The 10000-nt window shown below is 42.0% G+C and overlaps 1 protein-coding gene across 1 annotated transcript in view; it reads left to right on the top strand.

The window, feature by feature from the left end:
• The window catches only part of LOC311057178 (delta-sarcoglycan-like), a gene marked incomplete at its 5' end in the record, with an annotated part of 52650 nt that overhangs the window by 5326 nt on the left and 37324 nt on the right, over positions 1-10000 (top strand). The gene's annotated exons all lie outside the window — the stretch shown is intronic.

The raw sequence follows: 10000 nt of genomic DNA, 5'->3' as shown, positions 1-10000 counted from the left end.
ATAGGCAGATCTACAAGCTTGTAGATTGGCTATTTTAACTACATCTTGTAGTTATTTATTTACATTTATTCTCAATTCATTAAAAGTTTAGAATTTTTTATTTAAACAAAAAAAGATGTAGGAAGCAAGAAATAAAGGGGTAATTACTCCCGACCCATACAAATTGGTCTGCGACCCAAACTTGGGTCCCGACCCACTGTTTGGGAAACAGTGGGTCGGGACCGGGTCGAGACAGTGTGAATGTTTGCAGGTGACATGTGACTCCAAACAGACATGATGCTCTCTCTCTCTCTCTCTCTCTCTCTCTCTCTCTCTCTCTCTCTCTCTCTCTCTCTCTCTCTCTCTCTCTCTCTCTCGGGGGGGACACAGCGTATGAAGCGGCCACATGTCGCCATGGAGCCGATGGCTCCTTTTCCGCCAGTAAAGTCCCATAATCACACATCAGTCCACATGGAAGTTTAATTGTCCCGACTGAGGTCATTGTGACTCCATGCTGCAGGTTTAAGAGGGGCCACTCACTAGGGGCCCATGTGTTGTTGCTGTCGGGCAGAAACCTTGCATCTCCATATTTCAACTTTTTGCGTTTTGTTTTTTTGGTGTAAATGAATACCCTACTTTATGATGCTGCAGTGTCACACAAAAGTACTGTAGCAACAATTTATAAATATTTTCATAAATATTGAAACAATGAAAAGTATTAACAAGAGATTGTGACTAAATAATAACTACATTGGGTCCATTGCAACACAGGTAATATTTTCCCCGCATTTCCTTAACCCATTAAAACCAGGAAAGCATCGACTATCTTGTATGTCGACAAACCAATAACAAATGTATCTAAAGAAGATATTTGAAAGCTGAAGTATAGAATAGGTAGGGTAATTAATGTTTTATGATAATAATCTAAATCTACAATGTAAATAGTAACTAAAGTTTTCAATTAATTGCAGTGGAGTTAACCACTTAAACCCCAACATCGGTATTGTGTACCGATGACAATAACAGAAAACAGAAATGTACTAGTATTGAGCCCTGAGGGACTCCGGTTACCCATATGGGGTTTAAGGGGTTAAAGGACGACTTCACCGATTTTCAACCTATCTTCATATAATTGGTCCCCACTAATACTCATGATAAAATGGTACAATTTTTTTCTACTTGGTCTGTGTCTCATAGGAGGGCTGTGGACAGTCCAGAAACCTGTCTACCAGTAACATCATCGTTATTTTATCATGAGTATTAGTGAGGACCAATTATATGAAGATACTGTAGGTTGAAAATCGGTGAAGTCGTCCTTTAAGTATTTGCCTCTGAGATGTAGTGGAGCAGATAAGTATAAAGCGTTGGAAAACATAAATACACGAGTAAAGTAAACGTTCCTCAAAATTGTACTCGAGTAACAGTACTTGTAGTGAATGTACTTGGTTCATATCCACCAGTGGTTTATGGTGCAGTCAGAGCTCAGCAGACACACAGTAAAAGTGAGTACAAACAGGGGACATGTAATGATGCCAGGGCTAGGTTCAACTTCACCTAAAAAGACCCTCTCTTTTTTCTCTCCTTTGTTTGATTCCACTTGAGGTGACAGATGGCTGGAGTTTGCCACACGGGGCAGTTCAAAAGTAAAGTAATGATTCTCAACCTTGTTATTTTCAAGGACCCCCAGTTGAATATGCATTAGACTGCGTACGGCCCCCGTGTGATACCACTTTTTATTTTATTTTATCTCTGGGACCCCAATAGTCTCTATGCACAGCAGCCATATTGGGAATGAATTGGGCCGCTTCCTTACTTCCTTCACAGGTGTTACCAATGATACTAATTAAGGCTCTGTTCCATTTAGTTTGGCATAGTGGTTGTCTTATTTTCAAGGACCCCCATAACTCTGAGAGTGTACAAATGGAACCAAATGGACCCGTAAGGCCCATTTGGTTCCATTTGTACACTCTCAGAGTTACACACCCATGAAGTGTTTCTAGTGAGCCAACATGCACAAAATCAGCACCCTGACCAGAATGGAACAGAGCCTTCATTAGTATCATTGGTATCACCTGTGAAGGAAGTAAGAAGAGGCCCAATTTCTTTCCAATATGGCTGCTGTGCATAGAGCCTATCCACAGTGATTTTATGCTCAGTCTTTATTCAACTCTGAGAGTGTACAAATGGAACCAAATGGACCCGTAAGGCTCGCGCCATAAGGCACGCACTCACTCGCTCGCTCGCTCGCTCGCTCGCTCGCGCACTCACTCACTCACTCACTCACTCACTCACTCACTCACTCACTCACTCACTCACTCACTCACTCACTCACTCACTCACTCAGAGATGTCATGATTTTATAGATAATTTCCAAAGATGACCTACAAAAAGTACCCAAAAAAATCATGAATGTGGGGCCGCCGTAGTGTTTACAAACTGATCACGGGTGAAATCTCGGCTTGCGAGACTCCGGAGGGGCGCATCTCACACAAACACCGTGGACAGTTTTCTGTCATTAGGAAAGTCAGACATGAACAAAAAACAATATAAATAAAATCGCGATAGGAATACGTGATCTAGAGCATGGACCCGTAAGGCTCACGCAGTAAAAAAAAAAGGGATGGAGTTATGATTTTTTCTACTGTACCACTATATAATAGTATCATATGAAAGGTAAGAAAAACGTCCGGAATTCTCCTTTAACTTAGAAAATGAACTTACCTTTGAACATTTGAACAACAAATTACAACCCTAACCCTAGCTGTGAATGGGCCTGTGTCTAAATATGTGTGTGCGCGCATTTGTGCGAGCGTGTGTGTGTGTTACACGTATCCGCGTGTGTGCGCGCCCTGAACCAAATCTGTCATTTCTCCAAAGTGCAAACCGTGAAGCTAACACGCCCTGACCTTTAAATGCAGTTAATACGGTGAGTGGCTGCCTCTGTCTCTCTCTCTCTCTCCCTGTCGTCAGTTTTACAGCTCTACCGTTGCAGGGTTTTATTAAAATAAATGCCAGGGAGGCAGAATGTAAAAGATAAAAAACGTCCAGGTCCGCTTGATCCTCCTGATCAGAGTGCCGAAGGGGGGATTCTTCAAGTGCTTAATACGTCACATGCTGTTAGAGACGGTAGTGACTCATTTACTCAAGTGCTGTTCTTAAGTACAATTTCGAGGTACTTTTACTTAACTTGTAATACATTTTTCAACGCTTTATACTACTCAACTACATCTCTGAGGTAAATATTGTACTTTTTACTCAATACTTTTTTTTTTATATCTTTTTTTTTATCCCACGTATTTGTAACCCTTTTTCACCCGGTGCCAATTATCTAAGTGATCCTGGGCGCTACACTCCCCCCGCAAGCCTAGGGAGCCCAGGGCCGAGCTCATGCCTCCTTCAATGCATGAGAGCTAGTCTGGGAGTCTTCGGCTTGGATCCTGGACAACAGGGGCGCGGCCACTGAGTTCTGATTCAAATCAACAGCCAATGAAGAAAAGGGGGGCGGGATCCACATGCAGCGTTGCATCTAAATAGGATCGACGGGAAGCAATTTCTCCTTGAGAAATTTCGGCCACCATTGTTGTGTACTGCAGTTTGCCTCTCGTCTGACTTTTTAGACGAGTTGCACAGCTCTCAGACCGGTAAGAGGCGTATCCGCTCAGATTCTGAGCGTAAGTTACATCCCGCCCACAAATACCAGGGCTCTGGCCCAGAAGTTCCTCGCCAGAGCTGGCGAAAACTTATGGGAATTACATGAGAGGCAACTGAGCTTCTTGTCACCTGACAGGGAAGAGTTTCCCTGGTTGGACGTAGCGCGTGGAAGGAACACGTTATTCCAACCAGTATAGTATAGGTAGTATAGCGACCAGAATTACTGCATGTTTTTGTGAGGGTATTAACTACCCTAAGAGACACGGGGAGAACATGCAAACTCCACACAGAGTAGGCCCTTTCGCCAACCCCACCTAGGGTATGGGCGCTGATGACGCGGAGGAGAAGACAGCGCGGAGGAGAAGACAGCGCCCACAGCGTCCCCGGCGGGAATCGAACCCAGGACCTCAGCTGTGAGGCTACAGCGCCACCGTGCCCACTCAATACTTTTTACAATGATTTGGAAACTAGGTTAAGGTTGTTAAGATATTATAATTATGCTTCCTTTATTTGGATAGTAGTAGTGGAGAGTGACAGGCTCGGGAATCGAACCTGCAGATCGCTGTCGTATGTGAGCCTTTATGTGGAATGCACCAATACATGCATTAACTAACTAAAGGAGTAGTACACCCAAAAATAATAACTTATTTTCTATTAATTACACACCCCATGAAGCCTTGAATTCATGGATGATTTTTTTGTTTTTGTCGCATTCCTAAGCCAATAATTTGATTACCGTCAGAAAGATGCTAATGTATCCGGTAGGAGACTCAAAGGAGTCTCTTTGAGTCTCCTACCGGAAATACACCCGGTCATCAAATTATTGGCATAGGAATGCGACAAAAAAAAAAGAAAATCCATGAATTCAAGGCTTCACGGGGTGGTCAATTAATAGAAAATAAGTCATTTTTTGGGTGAACTACTCGTTTAAGCTCTGTTTTAGGCTTCGGCTATTTGAAAATAGCCGATCTACAGGCTCACAAAGCGACGCATTGTGAGCAACGTGACTGTACTCTCTCAGAGTTACAGACCAGTAGTTTCCATTTGCCAACTATCAATCATTTAGCTGAGGATCCCCTGAAGCCCCTTCATGGACCTCTAGGGGTCGCCAAACCCAACCTCAAGATAGCATGTATAAAATAGCAGCATCAATTTATACCTGATAATTGTATCAATATTCAACCCTGATAAGAGAGAGAGAGAGAGAGAGAGAGAGAGACAGACAGACAGACAGACAGACAGACAGACAGACAGACAGACAGACAGACAGACAGACAGACAGACAGACAGACAGACAGACAGACAGACAGACAGAGAGAGAGAGAGAGAGAGAGAGAGACACAGAGAGAGAGAGAGAGAGAGAGAGAGAGAGACACACAGAGAGAGAGAGAGAGAGAGAGAGAGAGAGAGAGAGAGACAGTCATACTTACAGTCATATAATGGAAAACAATCACATTCACTTAGACACAATCAACTCAGAAATTATGTTGTTTTGTTCACGAGGGCCACATCTGGCGAGGTCAGCTTTCTCTCTCTCTCTCACACACACACACACACACACACACACACACACACACACACACACACACACACACACACACACACACACACACACACACACACACACACACACACACACACACACACACACGTTTGCATTGCTATACTTGTGAGGACATACACACATACGTTTTAGGACGACGATTTCATGAATGAGTAATTGTGCACTGTTACTTTGACAGGACAGGTGCATAGGACTAGACAGACAACAACATAATCTGGCACCCTGTCTGCACTTACTTACAGCACCTAATTAATACAGAAAATACAACGTTTCGTCGCAATGACCTTCATCCAGACAGTGTCAGTGCGACCAAAACGTAGTTTCTGCATTAAATAGTTGCTGTAGGTGAAGACAGTGCGCAGGATTGTTTTGTGTCCTCTTACGCGAAGAATGGCGCTTTTGTTGTTGCCATTTGAAATCATAACCCTGAAGCTCTGAAGGCTCACATGTATTTTCCTAATTGTAAAAATAACCCCCAAATGTTTTTTTCATTTATTATTATTATTTATTATTTATATATATATTTAAAACAACCATTTATCTTGAAGGGACCAGGACAATGGTCCTCACAGTGTTTTTTTCTTTTTTTCAAATTCTATTCTGTATACTTGAGGGGACATTTGGCCTTCAGTACATGCACGCACGCACGCACGCACACACACACACGCACGTTCAAACATGAACACACGCGCGAATGGACACACACCCACACATACATACCTGAGCAGTTGTTTTGACAGCTTTTTAAATGGAAGGCCCGTCGGAGGCTTAATATTGAGCGTGTTTGTTTGTTTTGTTGTCTCCGTGTCTGGCAAGGCAGCCCTGCAATCAGTGTCGCACCCACACCCACACCAACCCTCACTGCTAGATGAGGAACAGACAGATGTATTAACCCTGCAGACAGGCGGGGGCACACACACACACACACACACACACACACACACACACACACACACACACACACACACACATACTGTCTTATACTTCATTTCTGTCGGGCAGAAACCTTGTATCTCCATATTTTGTCTTTTTCCGTATAGTAATGCCCTACTTTGTAGTACAAGAGTGCCGCACAAAAGTAGCAAAAATAGCCGATCCACAAGCTCACAACACGTCGCAATGGCGACGCGCTGTGAGCTTGTGGAGATTTTGATTATCATTACAAAACATACAGTAACCACTTAAGCCTTGTTTATTCCGGCTTCCGGCTCACAATGTGTTGCGATGCGACGCATTGTGAGCTTGTAGATCTGCTATTTTCAAAATATTGAAAACGTGAAAACTTGTGAAATGGGACATTCTGCATAATGAGTACTTTTACTTTTGGTACTTTAAGTACATTTTGATACCAATTGTACTTTCATTGAATTTTTAATACCACTTTTACTTGTAACAGAGTTTTTCTACATTGCAGTATTGATACTTTTACCTAGGTAACAAAAGGAGTACTTTTTCCACCACATTTCCTGAAAAGCAACTCTTTTGGACATACAACCTTTCCACCACAGAGAGAGAGAGAGAGAGAGAGAGAGAGAGAGAGAGAGAGAGAGAGAGAGAGAGAGAGAGAGAGAGAGAGAGAGAGAGAGAGAGAGAGAGAGAGAGAGAGAGAGAGAGAGAGAGAGAGAGAGAGAGAGAGAGAGAGAGAGAGAGAGAGAGAGAGAGAGAGTTCCCTTGACAGTTCCTTAAGAGATGAAACTTTTTGATGTGAATGTTGACAAGATCCTGTTAACTGTGCATCTTTGCATTTGCACTCACGTTGACTGTCTAGACATAGATGCTGTTTAGATGCTGCGCACGTTGTTTATCTGATGTGTGTTAAACATCCATAGTATGTAAACAAACTATAAAGTAAAAAGAAAAATTAAAAGTCAAATCTAAACTACACACAAGGCAGCTGCAACATTTAAATTTTTCAAAATATAGTCGAGAAGTGTTTCAAAAAAACATTATGTTTATATCAATGAATCAACACAAAAACAATCTAATTGATATTTTCGTACAATGGTGTCACACACAAATCATTGCATTCTGAAAATACCAGATTTACAAGCTCACACAATGTCTCACATCGAGATGTGTCGTGTGAGCTTGTAGATCTGCAATCTTTTGGGTTAATTTTTTAATTCGACCAAAATACATTTCAAAATGTTCCTTCAAAATGTATTATTTTATTAAAACTTTTTTTTTTTTTATTATCAGATTGATTATAACTAAACGTATGCACCCCTATTTTTAGATTTGAGCTAAAAAAGCTTTATTTTACACTTTGACTATTCAAAAATAGCAGATATACAAGCCCATTTCTGCTATTTTTGAAAAATCTTTGAATACATTTTTTTAAAGGGAACATTTGTAACTCAAATCTTTGCTTCTGGGGGGTCCCTGGAACAAAATGTTTTGAGATGGGGGTCCGCGGCCAAATACATAATCATTTTGGGGGTCCTTGACATGAAAAAGTTTGAGCACCACTGATATAGAAACATACGTTTTTTTTCAGAGAACCGTTGGGATTTAGAAGACATTTTGTAGAATCGGCTTCAGGTCTCAATGGGTTAAAGTACTACAGTTAAAAGCACTCAAATCTTTCTAAATGTTTCATCATGTTAAAGTCACATCACGGTCACAACATGTCACACTGCGACGCGTTGCGCGCTTGTAGATCTGCTTCCGTACAGCACTTGCGTGAATACACTTCAGCCATCAGTCAGTGGAAGTCAAAAGCACTCCTCCTTTGCAGTCTCCTCTTTGTGTATTTTATTATAACTGTGTTGTTCGACTGCGTGTCTGCGCCGCGTCTCAACTTCCTCACTTCATCTCCCAGCAAGTGAGCTGATAAGAAGAGACACCCACACACTGGCTCTTATTGTAGGTACGCTATAGTGAGAGAAGTGATACGAAGAGCTCTTGATTTGCATAGAGGATGCCGTTTCAACTACCCTGACAGAATTGACAATTTGACGGTTCTTCTCTTGCAAACTCTTGCAACACTGAGACACAGTATATAGAGACTGTGTTTTTTTTTAATCAAGCCTTCATCCAGCTGTATTGTTCTGTTCTTCAAAAAAAAAAAGTTTCAATTCACCGGAACTTTCCGAGGTATATTTTATATCAAGTGCTTTTGTTCGTAGCACCTCTTGGACTGTCTGTCTCTACTTGGATGACAAGCACTGAATTGGTCTTTTTTTCTTTCTTTTTGTTGGTCTTCTTTTCGTCTTTAAAAAAAAAAAGTGTTCTAATGCCATTTGGTTGCACTTCTAGACTAGTGGTTCTCAAACTTCTTCCGGCCAAGGACCCCCACATGTATCTAAATTTTGCCACGGACCCCCCATCTGAAAAGGTTTTGTGGCAGGGACCTCCAGAAGTGAAGATTTGAGTCAAAAAAAAGTTTGCCTTAAAACAAATATATTTGCACACATTTTCACGATTTTTCAAAAATAGCAGATCTACAAGCTCATAGCTCGCAGCACGAATAGCCAAAGTATAAAATGTCATTAAAGTTGTTAAACTGATTGTGATGCTGTAATAACACATTTTGCTAGGTCCCCGGAGAACCCACTTTGAGAACCACTGTTCTAGATAGCCAGATCGAAGATCTCACAACGTGTTGCGGTGCGACGCCCTGTGAGCTTGTAGATCGTCTATTTCCGGCTTGCACCGTCGTATGCAAACTATTTAGGCTCATCTAAAAATGTATATAAGCCTGGACCCCAGGGGAGAGCAGGTCTCATTTTGTCTGCACATATTATTTATGTTCCAAGTCCAAACCAGCTGCTTCCCAAAGCCCACTCCTCGTAATGTCCCTCAACGCGCTTCACGATCATTCAACGTCTTTATTAGCTTTTAAATGTTTATACAAGATAATGCAACCCTGCCTCCCCATCCACCTCTGCCCTACAATAAATTCTATTTTAAAGTAGTTTTAAAAGATAAAAAAAGATGTTAGGGTTACAGAATTTCCCTCTGTATTGAGTACACACAAAGTACCGATGAATAAAAACATGAAAACGAAAAGCAATCATAACATCGTATGTGGTTGTATTGCAATAATAATGTGCGGTTGTCTCGGAATCATATAAGACAAACGTTGGACTTGTCTCTGCACTCCATTTGAAAAGCATTGCCGAAAATAGTCGATCTACAAGCACACAACGCCTCGCAGCGCGAGGCGTTGTGTGCTTGTAGATTTGCTATTTTCGGCTAATGTTCCCCTCAGAATAAGGATGCTAGGATTGAAGTGGTTAATGTAAAAAAAAAGAAAAAAGTCCCTATCACACAAAGAGTCGGCGGCCCCACTGTAGTAATTCTGGGGACCCCCAAGGGGTCTTCCTGTCTTTTCCTCGGTGCGACTGTCTCTAAAGTAACCATAGAACATGGCTGGTCTCACCGCCATCTTGTACGCCTTTCGTGTCATTCTTGCTGATACTCTTTTGACTTTTCATGGCTGTTGGGAGGGCATTCCACATGTCTTGTGTGGCAGAATAGTATAGAAGTTTGATATTATGCCCCGGACTCACAGTCGATACCATTTGTATTTCAAGGAGCTCAATCTACACCGTAAAATTACGGGTCCATTTGGTTCCATTTGTACACTCTCAGAGTTATAGACCTGTAAAGGTCCATTTGGTTTCATTTCTCTCTGAGTTACAGAACTGTTAGGGTCCATTTGGCTTCTAACTATCGATCATTTTAGCTGGGGGAACCCCCTGGGACCCCCGTCAAGGACCCCTGGGGGTCCCCGAACCCCACTTTTGAGAACCACTGCTTCAGACTTCTAGGCGTCTACAACCTGTGAGGCAGGGCGAGCTC

Source organism: Gymnoscopelus microlampas (assembly GCF_963454915.1).
Source record: "Gymnoscopelus microlampas genome assembly, chromosome: 12".
NCBI lineage: Eukaryota > Metazoa > Chordata > Actinopteri > Myctophiformes > Myctophidae > Gymnoscopelus > Gymnoscopelus microlampas.
The sequence above is the reverse complement of the archived record's forward strand: the minus strand, read 5'-3'. Positions and strand labels throughout refer to the sequence as shown.